Genomic DNA, 19,288 nt, shown 5'->3' with positions numbered 1-19,288 from the left:
AAGGCCAGGAGGGAGATTATGAGCTGTTTGTGTGGTGGAGGCCTGTCAGAGTCAAGGAGCTTTCTGAGCAATCCCAGTCTTTGCAAACTCGACCTCTAACCTCCAGTACATAAAATCCCATTCTCAGAGAGCATTAACCAGGACTCTGTAGAACAACGTGGTCTCAGAGCATTTTGTATTATTCTATACGTAAACCAAAAAAACACAATTTAGTATCATATGTTACGTTTCATATTCATTTGTGGATGTGCATCATCCATTTTGTATGATATGTTACGAATTACAATTCATATGATATTTTCTGAATTGCAATTTATACAATATATTACGAATTTGCAAAACGTATAGACAGAAGACAGACAGAAAAAGCAGTGTGGGAGATAGTTCGGAAAACATTTTTGACAGCTTCTTATTTCTATCAGTATAACTTACTTAGCTGAGTCCCTTGCGTGAATCAATCTTTCAGTTCGTGCTCCAAACTCCGGACTTGTTTTCCACCAGTGTCTATGTGCAGACTGTTAGTGTACAGTACTAATACACCTCAATGTGACAGCACATAGTAAGTGATTACATTTTCAGTGTATGATGTTGTGTAGATTACAAGATGCCCTCATTCTAAACCTGTCATACAAATGGTGGTAAACCTCACTAAGACTTCTCACTACACACCTCCATCAAAAACAAAGTCTGAGCAGAACATCCTCTTCTCACTCCTTCTCTCCTTCTCTTGGTGAGCGTGTGTATGTGTGTGTGTGTGTGTGTGTGTGTGTGTGTGTGTGTGTGTGTGTGTGTGTGTGTGTGTGTGTGTGTGTGTGTGTGTGTGTGTGTGTGTGTGTGTGTGTGTGTGTGTGTGTGTGTGTGTGTGTGTGTGTGTGTGTGTGTGTGTGTGTGTGTGTGTGTGTACTAATAGAGCTGTGACAGGCTGTGAATTGAGGTTTCCTGGCAGAAGGGTAGTGTGTGTTTGAAAGCAGTGAGACACTACGCCTCGCGTCAGGCCCCAGCCTCTTCAAAGGGTAGCGGTCCCGCATGGTGAAGGGAAATGTGTGTGTGTGTTTTTGTGTGTGTGTGTGTGCGCTGTGCTGTGAGTTAATAATAGAAGTGTTCATGTTCAGTAGAAGCAGCTAGCGCTTCCACAGGACTTCATTCAGTAATAAGAAAGCTCCTGGCTGCTCAACACACAGGCAGACACGCACACACACACACACACACATACACACACACACACACACACACACACACACACACACACACACACACACACACACACACACACACACACACACACACACACACACACACACACACACACACACACACACACCCGTGATGGCCTGTGATGTACTGTATGGTCTTCATATCTTCTCAGTTCCAGTAATGTGGACAGAGAATAAAGGACATGAAGGCAGGGGAAATCTCAGATTATGTTTTTGAGCTCTGAATTAACACAGTTACTAAAGCGCTGGGTTGAAACCTTCTCTCAATACCAGGCAGAATTTCTGAGCGGGTGTGTGCGTTAAGTATGTGGTGTAAACTCAAATTGAAATGAAAGCTGTAGATTATTGAAGTAAATATTTAGTTCTGGCTGGAACTCTTCATCACCATCACAGATTTACTGGGCCGGGCTATAAAGGATAGACAGCTGCAGGCTGGGACACATACAATATGTGTTTCATATCTCTCCTCCTCAACGCACACTAAGTGTGTGTATGTGTGTGTGATTGAGTGTGTGTTAAAGGTCAGTACAGTTACATCCTTCTTGTCATGTGTTCCTTGTTTTCCAGCAGTCAGTGTGTGTGTGTGTGTGTGTGTGTGTGTGTGTGTGTGTGTGTGTGTGTGTGTGTGTGTGTGTGTGTGTGTGTGTGTGTGTGTGTGTGTGTGTGTGTGTGTGTGTGTGTGTGTGTGTGTGTGTGTGTGTGTGTGTGTGTGTGTGTGTGATACGCTCATTAGAGTTACCAGCCTCAGAGTTCAAGTAACAGACACATCTCATCATCAACTGTTCAGAGGAGACTGAATCAGAGTGAATCAGGCCTTCATGGTTGAATTGCTGCAAAGAAACCACTACTAAAGGATACCAATAATAGGAAGAGACTTGCTTAGGCCAAGAAACACGAGCAATGGACATTGAACTGGTGAAAATCTGTCCTTTGGTTCCGATGAGTCCAAATTTGTGATTTTGGGTTCCGAGTGCCGGATGATCTCTGAATACTCTTATATCTCTGTCTGAGCTCATGGTACCCTTCACCACGTCATAACTGTGTGAAGCTGGATTCAGTGCTCTCTCTGCATTAAAACAAATATCCATCCAGTGACTCCTGTGGCGCCCGGGCGCAGTGCAAGTTAACCAAGGTTGCCAGGTGCACGGTGTTTCCTCCGACACATTGGTGCGGCTGGCTTCCGGGTTGGATGCGCGCTGTGTTAAGAAGCAGTGCGGCTTGGATGATGTTGTGTATCGGAGGATGCATGACTTTCAACCTTCGTCTCTCCCGAGCCCGTACGGGAGTTGTAGCGATGAGACAAGATAGTAGCTACTAACAATTGGATACCATGAGGGGTAAAGGGGTAAAAAAAAAAGAGAGAATCTCTGACGTGACAAGCATTACCCATTGTATTAGTGGTGGTGAGATAAGAGACATTATGTCAAACTCATTTGGAATTGACTGTCACAGCCCCACATTAAAAGTATATGATGGTGAGTTGAGAAGCCAATCAGAAATACTGTTAGAATGTTTTTCAATTCTGCCAAAGCCCCAAATAAACAAGTAAACATTTGCTGTTAATTACATCATTTTTTTCACATGGTTGGGCTCGCAAGAATTTTCAGATATCAAAATGGGGTCGTGGTCCAAATAAAGTTTGGGAACCCCTGCTTTACCAGGACCTGGGAACCCCTGCTTTACCAGGACCTGGGAACCCCTGACCTATAGGCCCGTCCACTTAGAGCTGTCCTTACTATGGAGTCAATGCTTATTGGAGTATGTGTGTGTGTGTGTTGTAGAGACTACAGAGGGTTTATTTTGTGATGGTTCGGTAGAGTAACAAATGGGGATCTTACTTTTGTCTCTAAACCTTTAGCTCTAGCTTCAGCTTTAGCTCATGAGTCACATGAGGTAAGGATAAAGCCGACCCTAAGCAGAGTCCCTAGGAACAGTGTGTGTGTGACAGAGTAGGTGTGTGTTGGATTTAGAGGGTCCTGGTGGGTCAGTGTGTTCTGCAGTAGGTCCTGTGTGTTAGATGGTGCTACTGTATGTAGAGAAGCAGGACCAGACTGGGAGGATCGGGGTCCGGAGGCCCAGAGAAGGGTAACTGCTGCAGACCTCAGTGAGTGTGAACACGGCTACCTCAGCTACCCCAGCTTGGCCCACACGGCCTGCATTATCACCCCTAACACACACACAGGCCGAACCAAACAGAACCACCGTCACACACAGACAACTATTCCCTGCCCACCCTGACATGTAGGAAGCCAATGACCAGCTTCTCGCAACCACTGACGAACAATCCTAATTTTAATAAACAGGGAAGCACTCGTTAGTACCCTCTGACATCAAGTTCATTACCCATTTAGGAGAACAGAGACTTCTGCTGATTGGATGTGCTGGTCAACTTACTGACGGTTACTGTGGTCGATAACTGATGATAGAACAGAGAAGATTCTAGCGATGCTCAGTTCTCCTGTAAGACTGAGATGGTTTTGGTGGTGTTTTGTTTCTTTGAAGGTGAAAGTATATAGACCACAGGGATGAAAGTTTTCCTAAGTCTCTTGCTCTCATTTCCTGTGAGGGGATCCTGAGAGAGTGAGGTGCTTCCTGTAGCTTCCGTGTAGCAACAAGGGACTCTGCTGGGATGGAAGAACAAGGGACTCTGCTGGGATGGAAGAACAAGGGACTGGAGCTTTGATTTGATGTGTGTTGCAGAGGATGGAGTCTTTATCTTAGCTGACCTTTCCCACCTCCTGCTTCCACCATGACCTGATATCTCATAACACCTCATCCCCTCTCTCACCCTCTTACCTCCCCACCCCGTCCTACCTCATCCCCTCTCTCACCCTCTTACCTCCCCACCTCTACTACCTCCCTTACCTCACCTACCTTCCCACCTCTACTACCTCCCTTACCTCACCTACCTTCCCACCTCTCCACCTCTACTACCTCCCTTACCTCACCTACCTTCCCACCTCTCCACCTCTACTACCTCCCTTACCTCACCTACCTTCCCACCTCTACTACCTCCCTTACCTCACCTACCTTCCCACCTCCCCACCTCTACTACCTCCCTTACCTCACCTACCTTCCCACCTCCCCACCTCTACTACCTCCCTTACCTCACCTACCTTCCCACCTCTCCACCTCTACTACCTCCTCACCTCACCTACCTTCCCACCTCCCCACCTCTACTACCTCCCTTACCTCACCTACCTTCCCACCTCTACTACCTCTACTACCTCCCTTACCTCACCTACCTTCCCACCTCCCCACCTCTACTACCTCCCTTACCTCACCTACCTTTCTCCACCTCTACCTCCCTACCTCACCTACCTTCCCACCACCTACCTTACCTCACCTACCTCCCACCTCTACTACCTCCCTTACCTCACCTACCTTCCCACCTCCCCACCTCTACTACCTCCCTTACCTCACCTACCTTCCCACCTCTCCACCTCTACTACCTCCTCACCTCACCTTCCCACCTCCCCACCTCTACTACCTCCCTACCTTACCTTCCCACCTCTACTACCTCTACTACCTCCCTTACCTCACCTACCTTCCCACCTCCCCACCTCTACTACCTCCCTTCCCTCACCTACCTTCCCACCTCCCCACCTCTACTACCTCCCTTACCTCACCTACCTTCCCACCTCCCCACCTCTACTACCTCCCTTACCTCACCTACCTTCCCACCTCCCTACCTCTACTACCTACCCCTTACCTCACCTACCTTCCCACCTCTCCACCCCTACCTCCCTACCTCACCTACCTTCCCACCCTCCACCTCTACTACCTCCCTTCCCACCTACCTTCCCACCTCCCCACCTCTACTACCTCCCTTACCTCACCTACCTTCCCACCTCTACTACCTCTACTACCTCCCTTACCTCACCTACCTTCCCACCTCCCCACCTCTACTACCTCCCTTACCTCACCTACCTTCCCACCTCCCCACCTCTACTACCTCCCTTACCTCACCTACCTTCCCACCTCCCCACCTCTACTACCTCCCTTACCTCACCTACCTTCCCACCTCTACTACCTCTACTACCTCCCTTACCTCACCTACCTTCCCACCTCTCCACCTCTACTACCTCCCTTACCTCACCTACCTTCCCACCTCTCCACCTCTACTACCTCCCTTACCTCACCTACCTTCCCACCTCCCCACCTCTACTACCTCCCTTACCTCACCTACATTCCCACCTCTCCACCTCTACTACCTCCTACCCTGCGGCAGCAGTCAGCCTGGCTAATGGAACCACTTACCGGCCCTTTAAATCTTAACTGTGCTGTTTAACCCCTTACTGATGGGCCCGGCCAAGCCCCCTCCACCTCCAGCCTGCAGCCTCTAGCCCAGGCCAGGTTGTAAATCTAATGGTCGGGGGAGAATGTCTGTAGAATAGGGTAGACTGGACCGGAGACATGTTGTCCATTAGACAGAAATGGAAATACAGCTACTAGAGCTGTCGGTCTATTCTAGCAATCATTTTTCAACGATTTGGCAGTGTGGACATGTTTTACTGTTCGGTTGCAATCCTTTTTTCGTTTTTTCCAATTCTGCCCTAATTTATGAGAATGGTTTCTCAGACTCTTTGTCTTGAAGCTATGTGAAACAAACTGAGAAATAAACCAGACTGAGCTTCATACACAACAGCACAGCCGTCTAATACACTTCCTCCCTGTTTTTCTTTGATGTGACAGGAAGGAACGTTCGGCAGTTGTTGCATATGGTCTGCTTCCTGCTATGACAGGTGGTTATGATATGGTACACCTTTAGAGAGCTGCTGGGCTTATATCACGCTGCATGGGTTGATGAATGGATAGGCACAAGTGGCTGTGTGTAATGTGAACACAAAGCTAAGGTGTGATCCTCAGTTGGAGCCTGGGACATGGGACATGAAGAGAGAGAAGGCGAGATGAAGGGAATGTATCAGAGAATTCTTGTCACAAGAAATTGTAGATCATATATCTTGGATCGTTTCCTTTTCCATTTTTGAATTGATGGTTTGTAGATTCTGCTGTATGTAGCGTAGCTCGTGTTTTCACAAACCGATATAAGATGTGATTGTGCACATTGTTCAGTGTTCAGTGAATTCCCTCTGCCTCCACATAGCATCCCACTTAACAGACAGCCAACAGACCATCAGTATATGGTTAGAGAGAGACCCAATGCTTGGCTGCAGTAAATTCATAGAAAGATTTCCCTTGGGGAATCGATTTAGAGCCGTCATGTAATCTGGGACGTTGGTCCTAATATCTAATACCCCCCCTCCAACTCACAGATGGGATATCCCCTTTCCCCCAAGGCTTTGGACCAAAGGAAATGTGTTTACCCAAGATGAAAGACATTGGGGTCACATGCAATATTGCAGTGACTAAACCCCTTCAGTATGTGTACACAGAGTATATATGTACACATGACAGGTGTCCTCCTGTTTAACAAAGACATCATCTCTATTTCCTACTCTGAAGCATCTGACTGGCTCTGCGTCCTCCACCACACTGCCCAGGGTCATGTACACCAGCAGGAGAGCCACCCCCATAACTCCCTTCCTCACCCCTTCACCCCCGCCCACTTCTCCCCCTCCCAGAACCAGCTGTATCCCCTCACCCCAGGGTAGGGGCTCAGGGTCTGGTGTGAGGGTCTGGGGCAAGTATGTTAGCCAGCTGCCAAATGAAAGGGGATAAATCAGTCAAATGAAAACAAATAGAGTCAGGTCTGCTTGACCATAATTAAATCCATATGTACGTTCCTCTTCCTCAGAGTACTACGCATTCTACACACTCTGATTGGGCTTCTGGAGACACATGATATACACACTCCATTCACTCTATACACTCTATATACAATCCATACACTCTATACACTCTCCATACACTCCATACACTCTATATACACTCTATACAATCTATACACACACCATACACTCAATACACTCTATACAATCTATACACACTCCATACACTCCATACAAACTATACACACTCCATAAACTCTATACAATCTATACACACTCCATTCACTCTATACAATCTATACACACTCCATACACTCTATACAATCTATACACACTCCATACACTCTATACAATCTATACACACTCCATACACTCCATATACACTCTATACAAACTATACACACTCCATAAACTCTATACAATCTATACACACTCCATTCACTCTATACAATCTATACACACTCCATACACTCTATACACACTCCATACACTCCATATACACTCTATACAATCTATTCACACTCCATACACTCTATACAATCTATACACACTCCATACACTCTGTACAATCTATTCACACTCCATACACTCTATACAATCTATACACATTCCATACACTCTATACAATCAATACACTCTATACAATCTATAAACACTCCATACACTCTATACAATCTATACACACTCCATTCACTCTATACACACTCCATACATTCTATACAAACTCCATTCACTCTATACACACTCCAAACACTCTATACAATCTATTCACACTCCATACACACTCCATACACTCTATATACTTTATACACACTCCATACACACTCCATTCACTAAATACACACTGCATGCACTCTATACACACTCCATACAATCTATACACACTCTATACATTCTATACACACTCCATACACTCTATACACACTCCATGCACTCTATACACACTCCATACAATCTATATACAATCTATACACACTCCATTCACTCTATACAATCTATACACACTCCATACACTCTATACAATCTATACACACTCCATACACTCTATACAATCTATACACACTCCATACACTCCATATACACTCTATACAATCTATTCACACTCCATACACTCTATACAATCTATACACACTCCATACACTCTGTACAATCTATTCACACTCCATACACTCTATACAATCTATACACACTCCATACACTCTATACAATCTATACACTCTATACAATCTATACACTCCATACACTCTATACAATCTATACACACTCCATACACTCTATATACTTTATACACACTCCATACACTCGATACACACTCCATACACTCTATACACACTCCATACACTCTATACAATCTATACACACTCCATACACTCGATACACACTCCATACACTCTATACACACTCCATACACTCCATACACACTCCATTCACTCTATACACACTCCATACACTCTATACACACTCCATACACTCTATATACTTTATACACACTCCATACACTCTATACACACTCCATTCACTCTATACACACTCCATACACTCTATACACACTCCATACACTCTATACACACTCCATACACTCTATACACACTCCATACACTCTATACACACTCCATACACTCTATACACACTCCATACACTCTATACACACTCCATACACTCTATACACACTCCATACACTCTATACACACTCTGTACACTCTATTCACACTCCATACACTCCATACACTCTATACACACTCCGTGCACTCTATTCACACTCCATACACTCTATATACACTCCATACACTCTATACACACGCCATACACTCTATGCAATCTATACACACTCCATACACTCTATACACACTCCATACACTCTAACTCCGTACACTCTATTCACACTCCATACACTCCATACACTCTATACACACTCCGTACACTCTATTCACACTCCATACACTCCATACACTCTATACACACTCCATACTCTCTATACACACTCCATACACTCTATACAATCTATACACACTCCATTCACTCTATACACACTCCATACATTCTATACAAACTCCATTCACTCTATACACACTCCAAACACTCTATACAATCTATACACACTCCATTCACTCTATACAAACTCAATTCACTCTATTCACACTCCATACACTCTATACACACTCCATACACTCTATACACACTCCATACACTCTATACAATCTATACACACTCCATACACTCTATACAATCTATACACACTCCATTCACTCTATACACACTCCATACATTCTATACAAACTCCATTCACTCTATACACACTCCATTCACTCTATACAAACTCAATTCACTCTATACACACTCCATACAATCTATACACACTCTATACAATCTATACACACTCCAGTTAAATAGTTAAATGAAGGTAAAATGAATATACACTCTATATACATTTGATTCACACTCCATACATTCTATATACATTTTATACACACTCCATATATTCTATATACATTTTATACACAATCCATATATTCTATATACATTTTATACACACTCCAAATATTCTATATACATTTTATACACACTCCATATATTCTATATACATTTTATACACACTCCATATATTCTATGTACATTTTATACACACTCCATATATTCTATATACACTCTATACACACTCCGTACACTCTATACACACTCCATACACTCTATACACACTCCATACACTCTATACACACTCCATACACTCTATACACACTCCATTCACTCTATACACACTCCATACACTCTATACACACTCCATACAATCTATATACACTCTATACACACTCCATACACTCTATACACACTCCATACACTCTATACACACTCCATACACTCTATACATACTCCATGCACTCTATACACACTCCATACAATCTATATACACTCTATACACACTCCATTCACTCTATACACACTCCATAGACTCTATACACACTCCATACACTCTATACACACTCCATTCACTCTATACACACTCCATACACTCTATACAATCTATACACACTCCATACACTCTATACAATCTATACACACTCCATTCACTCTATACACACTCCATACATTCTATACAAACTCCATTCACTCTATACACACTCCAAACACTCTATACAATCTATACACACTCCATTCACTCTATACAAACTCAATTCACTCTATACACACTCCATACAATCTATACACACTCTATACATTCTATTCACACTCCATACACTCTATACACACTCCATGCACTCTATACACACTCCATACAATCTATACACACTCCAGTTAAATAGTTAAATAAAGGTAAAATGAATATACACTCTATATACATTTGATTCACACTCCATACATTCTATATACATTTTATACACACTCCATATATTCTATATACATTTTATACACAATCCATATATTCTATATACATTTTATACACACTCCAAATATTCTATATACATTTTATACACACTCCATATATTCTATATACATTTCATACACACTCCATATATTCTATGTACATTTTATACACACTCCATATATTCTATATACACTCTATACACACTCCGTACACTCTATACACACTCCATACACTCTATACACACTCCATACACTCTATACACACTCCATACACTCTATACCCACTCCATTCACTCTATACACACTCCATACACTCTATACACACTCCATACAATCTATATACACTCTATACACACTCCATACACTCTATACACACTCCATACACTCTATACACACTCCATACACTCTATACATACTCCATGCACTCTATACACACTCCATACAATCTATATACACTCTATACACACTCCATTCACTCTATACACACTCCATAGACTCTATACACACTCCATACACTCTATACACACTCCATTCACTCTATACACACTCCATACACTCTATACAATCTATTCACACTCCATACACTTTATATACTTTATACACACTCCATACACTCTATACACACTCCATACACTCTATACACACTCCATTCACTCTATACACACTCCATACACTCTATACACACTCCATACACTCTATACACACTCCATACAATCTATATACACTCTATACACACTCCATACACTCTATACACACTCCATACACTCTATACACACTCCATACACTCTATACACTCTATACACACTCCATTCACTCTATACACACTCCATACACTCTATACACACTCCATTCACTCTATACACACTCCATACACTCTATACACACTCCATACACTCTATACACACTCCATACACTCTATACACACTCCATACACTCTATACACACTCCATACACTCTATACACACTCCATACACTCTATACACACTCCATACAATCTATTCACACTCCATACACTCTATACACACTCCATTCACTCTATATACACTCTATACACTCCATACAATCTATTCACACTCCATACACTCTATATACTTTATACACACTATACACTTTATACACACTCCCTACACTCTATACACACTCCATTCACTCTATACACACTCCATACACTCTATACACACTCCATACACTCAAAACAATCTATTCACACTCCATACACTCTATACACACTCCGTACACTCTATTCACACTCCATACACTCCATACACTCTATACACACTCCATACTCTCTATACACACTCCATACACTCTATACAATCTATACACACTCCATATATTCTATGTACATTTTATACACACTCCATATATTCTATATACATTTTATACACACTCCATATATTCTATATACATTTTATACACACTCCATATATTCTATGTACATTTTATACACACTCCATATATTCTATGTACATTTTATACACACTCCATATATTCTATATACATTTTATACACACTCCATATATTCTATATACATTTTATACACACTCCATATATTCTATGTACATTTTATACACACTCCATATATTCTATGTACATTTGATTCACACTCCATACATTCTATATACATTTTATACAAACTCCATATATTCTATGTACATTTTATACACACTCCATATATTCTATGTACATTTTATACACACTCCATATATTCTATATACATTTTATACACACTCCATATATTCTATATACATTTTATACACACTCCATATATTATATGTACATTTTATACACACTCCATATATTCTATATACATTTTATACACACTCCATATATTCTATATACATTTTATACACACTCCATATATTATATGTACATTTTATACACACTCCATATATTCTATATACATTTTATACACACTCCATATATTCTATATACATTTTATACACACTCCATATATTCAATGTACATTTTATACACACTCCATATATTCTATGTACATTTTATACACACTCCATACATTCTATATACATTTTATACACACTCCATACATTCAATACCCACTCCATGCGCTCCATGTACTCTATACACTTCATACATACTCCATGTGCTCTATACACACTCTATACATTCTATACACACTCTGTACATTCTATACACACTCCATACATTCTATATACATTTTATACACACTCCATACATTCAATACCCACTCCATGCGCTCCATGTACTCTATACACTTCATACATACTCCATGTGCTCTATACACACTCTATACATTCTATGTACATTTTATACACACTCCATATATTCTATGTACATTTTATACACACTCCATATATTCTATGTACATTTTATACACACTCCATATATTCTATATACATTTTATACACACTCCATATATTCTATATACATTTTATACACACTCCATATATTCTATGTACATTTTATACACACTCCATATATTCTATATACATTTTATACACACTCCATATATTCTATATACATTTTATACACACTCCATATATTCTATGTACATTTTATACACACTCCATATATTCTATATACATTTTATACACACTCCATATATTCTATATACATTTTATACACACTCTATATATTCTATATACATTTTATACACACTCCATATATTCTATGTACATTTTATACACACTCCATACATTCAATACCCACTCCATGCGCTCCATGTACTCTATACACTTCATACATACTCCATGTGCTCTATACACACTCTATACATTCTATACACACTCTGTACATTCTATACACACTCTAAACATTCTATGCATTCTATACACACTCTATACATTCTATACACACTCTATACATTCTATGCACACTCTATACATTCTATACACACTATACTTTCTATACACACTCTATACATACTATACACAATCTATACATTCTATACACACTCTATACATTCTATACACACTCTATACATTCTATTCACACTCTATACATTCTATTCACACTCTATACATTCTATTCACACTACACATTCTATTCACACACTATACATTCTATACCCACTCAAGACCGGAATTCCTTCTTCTCTGACACACAAGAGCGGTGCTGTTGGCTGATTTGATTTTTGTAACTTGTGTTTTGGGTTGACTGTACCGGCATGTATCAAACTAAATGGAAAACTATTATTATCTAGAGGTCATTTAATTTCCTATCTCAGAGCTGATAAGAGCGTCTGCTAAATGACTTAAATGTAAATGTAAATGATACATTAATTAAGGACAGAATGCCTCCAAAAGGCATTTTGATATTAATTTAGTATGGCATGGAAATGGTAATTCCCTGAGCTTGATATTTGTTCTGATTTACCTGACTGATTTATTTTTCTCTTTTTTGTTCCATGTCTGAATCCTCTTCTCCTTACCTACCATGGCTATCTACAGGTAAGACTACTTCCTCTAAAATACAGATTTCCAAAAAGACTTTGTAACATCTCAAGTGTAGTAGCTAGTTGCTAGCCTGATAACATGGCACCCTTGAGACGGGGTAAAACAAAGAGATGCACCACAACAGTATGAATGATACGTGGGCCAGGCACCAGGCAGTCCCCATGCACCTGGAGAAGGAGGGATGGAGGGCTTACATGATGAGGAATGTGTCAGTGCTGTTGTAATGGGCCAAGGAGTTAGGCTTCCATGACCTATCTGTACCTGTGTAAGCTCATCTACAAACTGAAAGAGGCCTTACGCCGTGTGTGTCACTGCCTACCATTATTTATATATATTTATATTTTTTTAAGGATTCGTATTCTTTTTGACAGTACAGCAGGAAATGTAGAGAGGGAGACAGATAGTAGCGGCATAGACAGAAGGCTCAAACCCCCATCGCCAGGGGGCATATGGGGTCCGGAGAGCTTAGACCGCTACACCAGACTCCACCACACACTTTCTCATTTATATTATAATGAGGGTGTCAGGATCACTCTGGCTCTCCATTCATAATGGGAGGATACAGATTGATAGAACTGGTAGACTGTGTAGGGATGTATACGTGGATGAGTACAACAGCAGGTCATGTAGTATTGAAATAGAACACATCAAAACGTGATGAGAATATAGTCAAGCCTCCAGATCATGTGACTGTGACTGTAAGTAATGGACCTGTGTTGCCTCAGCCAGGTGATTAGAAAAGGAAATGGATGTGAATCAGACTGTTGCATTAACAGCTCTGTTATAGTTCAGCTGTATCATTGATCCCTGAGACATCCTCCATCTCTTTGCCCTGCTGTTACCTGATAGGAGGTAATGAATGACAGCTCTAGGTAGACCTACTCATCATGGGGCTCAGAGGTTCCATCTCTCCCATAACTAGTGAAACCCTGTGCAGAGGCTGGGTACTGTTAGAGCGGGACATGGACGCCCCCAGCCGTACAAGTACGACGGTTCGGTGGGGACAGGAAGGCTTATTGACCCATGGACGAGTTGTATTTGCATTGGCCAACAACACCTGCTCTCCCCGCCATCTCCCAGCGCTACAGTACGCCCGCGGGGCAGTGTGTGTGTGTGTGTTGTCGGGGTTATTGCACATCTCCATGAAATATTAAAACATGCCAGACTTGGACCTGTGAGTGCACTGGGGTTAGTACTCCTGGTCCCCCCTCTCATAAAAAATGAAAGAGCAGAAGAGAGGAGGAGTGGAGAATGTGGAATGGGAGATGGGGGGGGGTTTAGGGAATGATAAGTGCAGAATGGGATGAGAGGAGGAGTCGAGTATTGGGGAGGAGAAGACAGGGGAGGAGGGAATTTGGAGGTAATCATTATTGTTAGCATGGATATTGGGGGTAGAGTTAGAGCTATGCTTGCATTTCAAGAGGAAGTCAAGGTATGACCATGGCTTGGCCAAGGGTTTAAAACTTGGCTTATAACCAAGGCCATATTTGCTGTCAAACCCAAACGTTTATTTCAGACCCCAGACAGACAGACAGACAGACAGACAGACAGACAGACAGACAGACAGACAGACAGACAGACAGAGAGACAGAGAGACAGAGAGACAGAGAGACAGAGAGACAGAGAGTAGAGGTCAGGGAGAGGAGCCACCCAGCTCGTAATGGGTTTAACCTCTGACCCCCATCGTGTCCTGTCAGAGCGTGACTGACAGCTCTGGATAAGCTCACATTCTTCATGTCTGTCGCTGTGGCAACAGCAACAGGATAAAAGTCCACAGTGACTGAATTCAATTCAACTCGGTTTGTAAATGAAATGTCTAAAAGACATCAAACAAATACAACACAGCAACTACAATCCACAGACTTCCGCATCCTCATTTATCCTTGGTGTCTTAAGCACCAATCATTAACTTCAAGTATCCGTTCTCATCACACTAGTTGTAGAAAAGGTGTTGTATAACCGCATGCAGGCGTTTCTCTGTAGGGTGGCAGGGTACTGCTGGATAGTTCTCCCTAGGAGTCCTCTGATTATCCAAACCCATCTCAGCATTCCCCTAATGGAGCGCATGGAGAACTTCAAAAGGAGACTAATTGCTGTCTGTTTGTTTGTTAATGTGCCTCTTGTTTGGGTGGTGCTGGGAACAGATGTGCCTTATGAGCTAAGTGGAGAGCTAGAGAGGGAGAGCGGAATGAGGGAGGAGAGGGGAGGGATGGGCAGCAAAATCAGAAGTGTAATTATCACTACTGGAGTCAATCATCTGCCTCAACTGTGAAAAAAAAACAAAGTTGTTGTTGTGTGCTGACGATGCACCTTGAGTGTGATCCGTTTCTCTCCTTCCTCAAAGTGGGCTAGATGTTTTTGGAGAAGTCTCTTTACCAGGAGAAGCATTTAGATGATTGAGGATGTGTGCATGGATGAATCACAGGAAATAGCAGGGAGCACCTGGTCTACCCTCGGGTCTACAGCTATTATCGACTCTGAAAATAGGTGAAGGTAGAATAGATGCGTGTATTGAAGTGAGCATGAGGAGGTCAAGAGGGGTTGATTGGAGGTAAAGTCTCCCTACATTCTTCATGAGTTGACCCCTGTCTGTCTGTGATGCAGGGGTTTCCCTGGGGTCAGGACCTTTTGACTAGCTATTGAATGCTTTAGTCCACGTGTCAAACTCACTCCACAGAGGGCTGAGTGGCTTCGGGTTTTCACTCTTCCCCTGGACTTGATTGATCAATTAAGGTCACTAATTAGAAAGGAACTCCCCTCACCTGGTTGTCAAGGTCTTAATTGAAAGGAAACAAATAAAACCTGCAGGCACTCAGCCCTCTATGGAATGAGTTTGATACGTACTTTATGTCAGAGTACAGCATGGGCTGATTTGGGGTGAGCATGGTTGGTACAGTTTGATAACAAAAGGGCTCAATGTTGATTCAGGTTGGCTTTTCTCCTTTCAATCTCAAGAAGACAAAAACAAGGAGTGGCCACTAAGCGGTGGACGACAGCTCTTAGTGGCCATACCCCTGCTTCTCTCTACTCGTTGAAGAAAACGTTCCTTTTTACCCAGACTTCAGATTACTGAGTCTCTTCACTTCAGCAATAACAACAACAGCTGTGACTTTGTGTTTTCTTCAGAAGAAGAAATATGAAGATACTATGAATAAATGCATGTGCCCTCTTCACAAAAAGCAATTCATCAACTTTGTGGCACTTTGTCACAAAAGATTGTGGTTGCACTCTAACTGAGCATGGAGAAGTGACTGTAGGAGAGTTCAGTAGAGGACTCCTCTCTCTCCAGCAGAGTGCCATGACATCAGGAGCTCTCTGTGGCTGAATGGTGTGTTGGGCCTTAATGGCCCCTTGCACAGACTGCACTGTGCTGGGTGGCAGAAGGGCCCTGAGGTGATGTAGCTACACTAGCAGTGCCACACATGCACACTGCCTGGCAGCCACAACACACATGGACATGTACAGCAACAGAAATGTATGATACATGGTTCAGAAATACATGGAACCTGAATGGCGCTGTTTAATACTGTAATGCATGTGTAGTGTGTAACCACTGGCTTGCTTAATTAATTCAATTCCGTGATGAAAGAAAGCAGTGTAGAGTTGATTTATTTGGGTTAGGCTATATATGGATTTATATGGGTTAGGCTATAGATGGATTTATATGGGTTAGGCTATATATGGATTTATATGGGTTAGGCTATATATGGATTTATATGGGTTAGGCTATATATGGATTTATATGGGTTAGGCTATATATGGATTTATATGGGTTAGGCTATATATGGATTTATATGGGTTAGGCTATATATGGATTTATATGGGTTAGGCTATATATGGATTTATATGGGTTAGGATTTATATGGGTTAGGATATATATGGGTTAGGATATATATGGATTTATATGGGTTAGGATATATATGGATTTATATGGGTTAGGCTATATATGGATTTATATGCGTTAGGATATATATGGATTTATATGGGTTAGGATATATATGGATTTATATGGGTTAGGCTATATATGGATTTATTTACTGTTTTGTGAGGGAGTATACTTTATCTAGCTACTTTCCCCTTCACACTCCTACCCATTTACACCCCCACCACCATCTCTCGCTCTCTGGTAATGTGAAAGTGTTGCCCATGGGAGACAGGGGGCAGTTAGGGTACAGTGCCCTGAACCGCTGCAGTCCCTCTCACCCTCTCCTGAGTACAGACCCACTCCCCCAGCCCCACACCTCCAGCAGCCCCAGTAGAACCCTACAGCCTAGCCCAAATCTCCAGTTGCAGCAAAATGTCATTTATTGCGCTGACACTCTGGAGCTCCATGTGGCTCACACGCCCATCATGATCACACTCTGAAAATGAATGAGGTCTTATGTGTGTGGAGCATTTATGTCTATGTGTGGCTGTTGCATGCTGTGAATGGGTCTTACATAGGGTGTTTACTGTATGTGTGTGTGTGTGTTCCAGGAAGTATGTGGGTATTTACAGTTGAAGTCAGAAGTTTACATACACTTAGGTTGGAGTCATTAAAACTCGTTTTTCAACCACTCCACAAACTTCTTGTTAATTAACTATAGTTTTGGCAAATCAGTTAGGACATCTACTTTGTGCATGATAAAATATATTTTTTTACAGACAGATTAATTGAGTGTATGTTAACTTCAGACCCACTGGGAATGTGATGAAAGAAATAAAAGCTGAAATAAATCATTCTCTCTACTCTGACATTTCACATTCTTAAAATAAAGTGGTGATCCTGACTGACCTAAAACAGGGAATTTTTACTAGGATTAAATGTCAGGAATTGGGAAAAACTGAGTTTAAATGTATTTGGCTAAGGTGTATGTAAACTTCCGACTTCTACCTAATGGGTATTGGGAGGGAGGGGAGCCACTCATCCCATTGTGTAGGAAATGATGAGACAGGGGAGACAGGCGTAATGTAAGTTTTAACTGTGATGGATCCTGGGGGAACAGAGATGATATGAAGGCAGTATGAAACTCCTGTTATATTGCCTTTAATATGATGCTGTTGTTGACATGGCACAGCACATACTGAAGCAGAAATATTACATGTATTAAAAACACATTAGTAAAATAAATCCATATGAATATAATAGAACCTCTGGGTGGTGGTTCTTATTTTCAGGTTATATATGGATTTCATGTTCATGTTCATATTAGAATGGCAGGCTCTCCAGGATTCCGCGGTTGCATTTTCTTTTGCAAAATCCACAATTTCCCTCATATTATTTGACTGTGAAATGGCTTTCAAAGTTGACTTAACACTGCACTACAGTACCAGTCAAAAGTTTGGACACACCTACTAATTCAAGGGTTTTTCCATATTTGTACTATTTTCTACATTGTAGCATAATAGTGAAGACATCAAAACTGGAATCATTTAGTCACCAAAAAAGTGTTAAACAAATCAAAATATATTTTAGATTCTTCAAAGAAGCCAGCCTTTGCCTTGATGACAGTTTTGTACACTCTTGGCATTCTCTCAACCAGCTTCACCTGGAATACTTTTCCAA

At 41.6% G+C, this 19,288-nt stretch overlaps 1 protein-coding gene across 4 annotated transcripts in view; it reads left to right on the top strand.

The window, feature by feature from the left end:
* The window catches only part of LOC118372846 (netrin receptor UNC5C-like), a 343,833-nt gene that overhangs the window by 83,479 nt on the left and 241,066 nt on the right, over window positions 1–19,288 (top strand). The gene's annotated exons all lie outside the window — the stretch shown is intronic.

Source organism: Oncorhynchus keta, chromosome 12 (genome assembly GCF_023373465.1).
Source record: "Oncorhynchus keta strain PuntledgeMale-10-30-2019 chromosome 12, Oket_V2, whole genome shotgun sequence".
NCBI classification, from domain to species: domain Eukaryota; kingdom Metazoa; phylum Chordata; class Actinopteri; order Salmoniformes; family Salmonidae; genus Oncorhynchus; species Oncorhynchus keta.
Note: the sequence above shows the minus strand (reverse complement) of the source record. Positions and strands in the feature narration are given on the sequence as shown.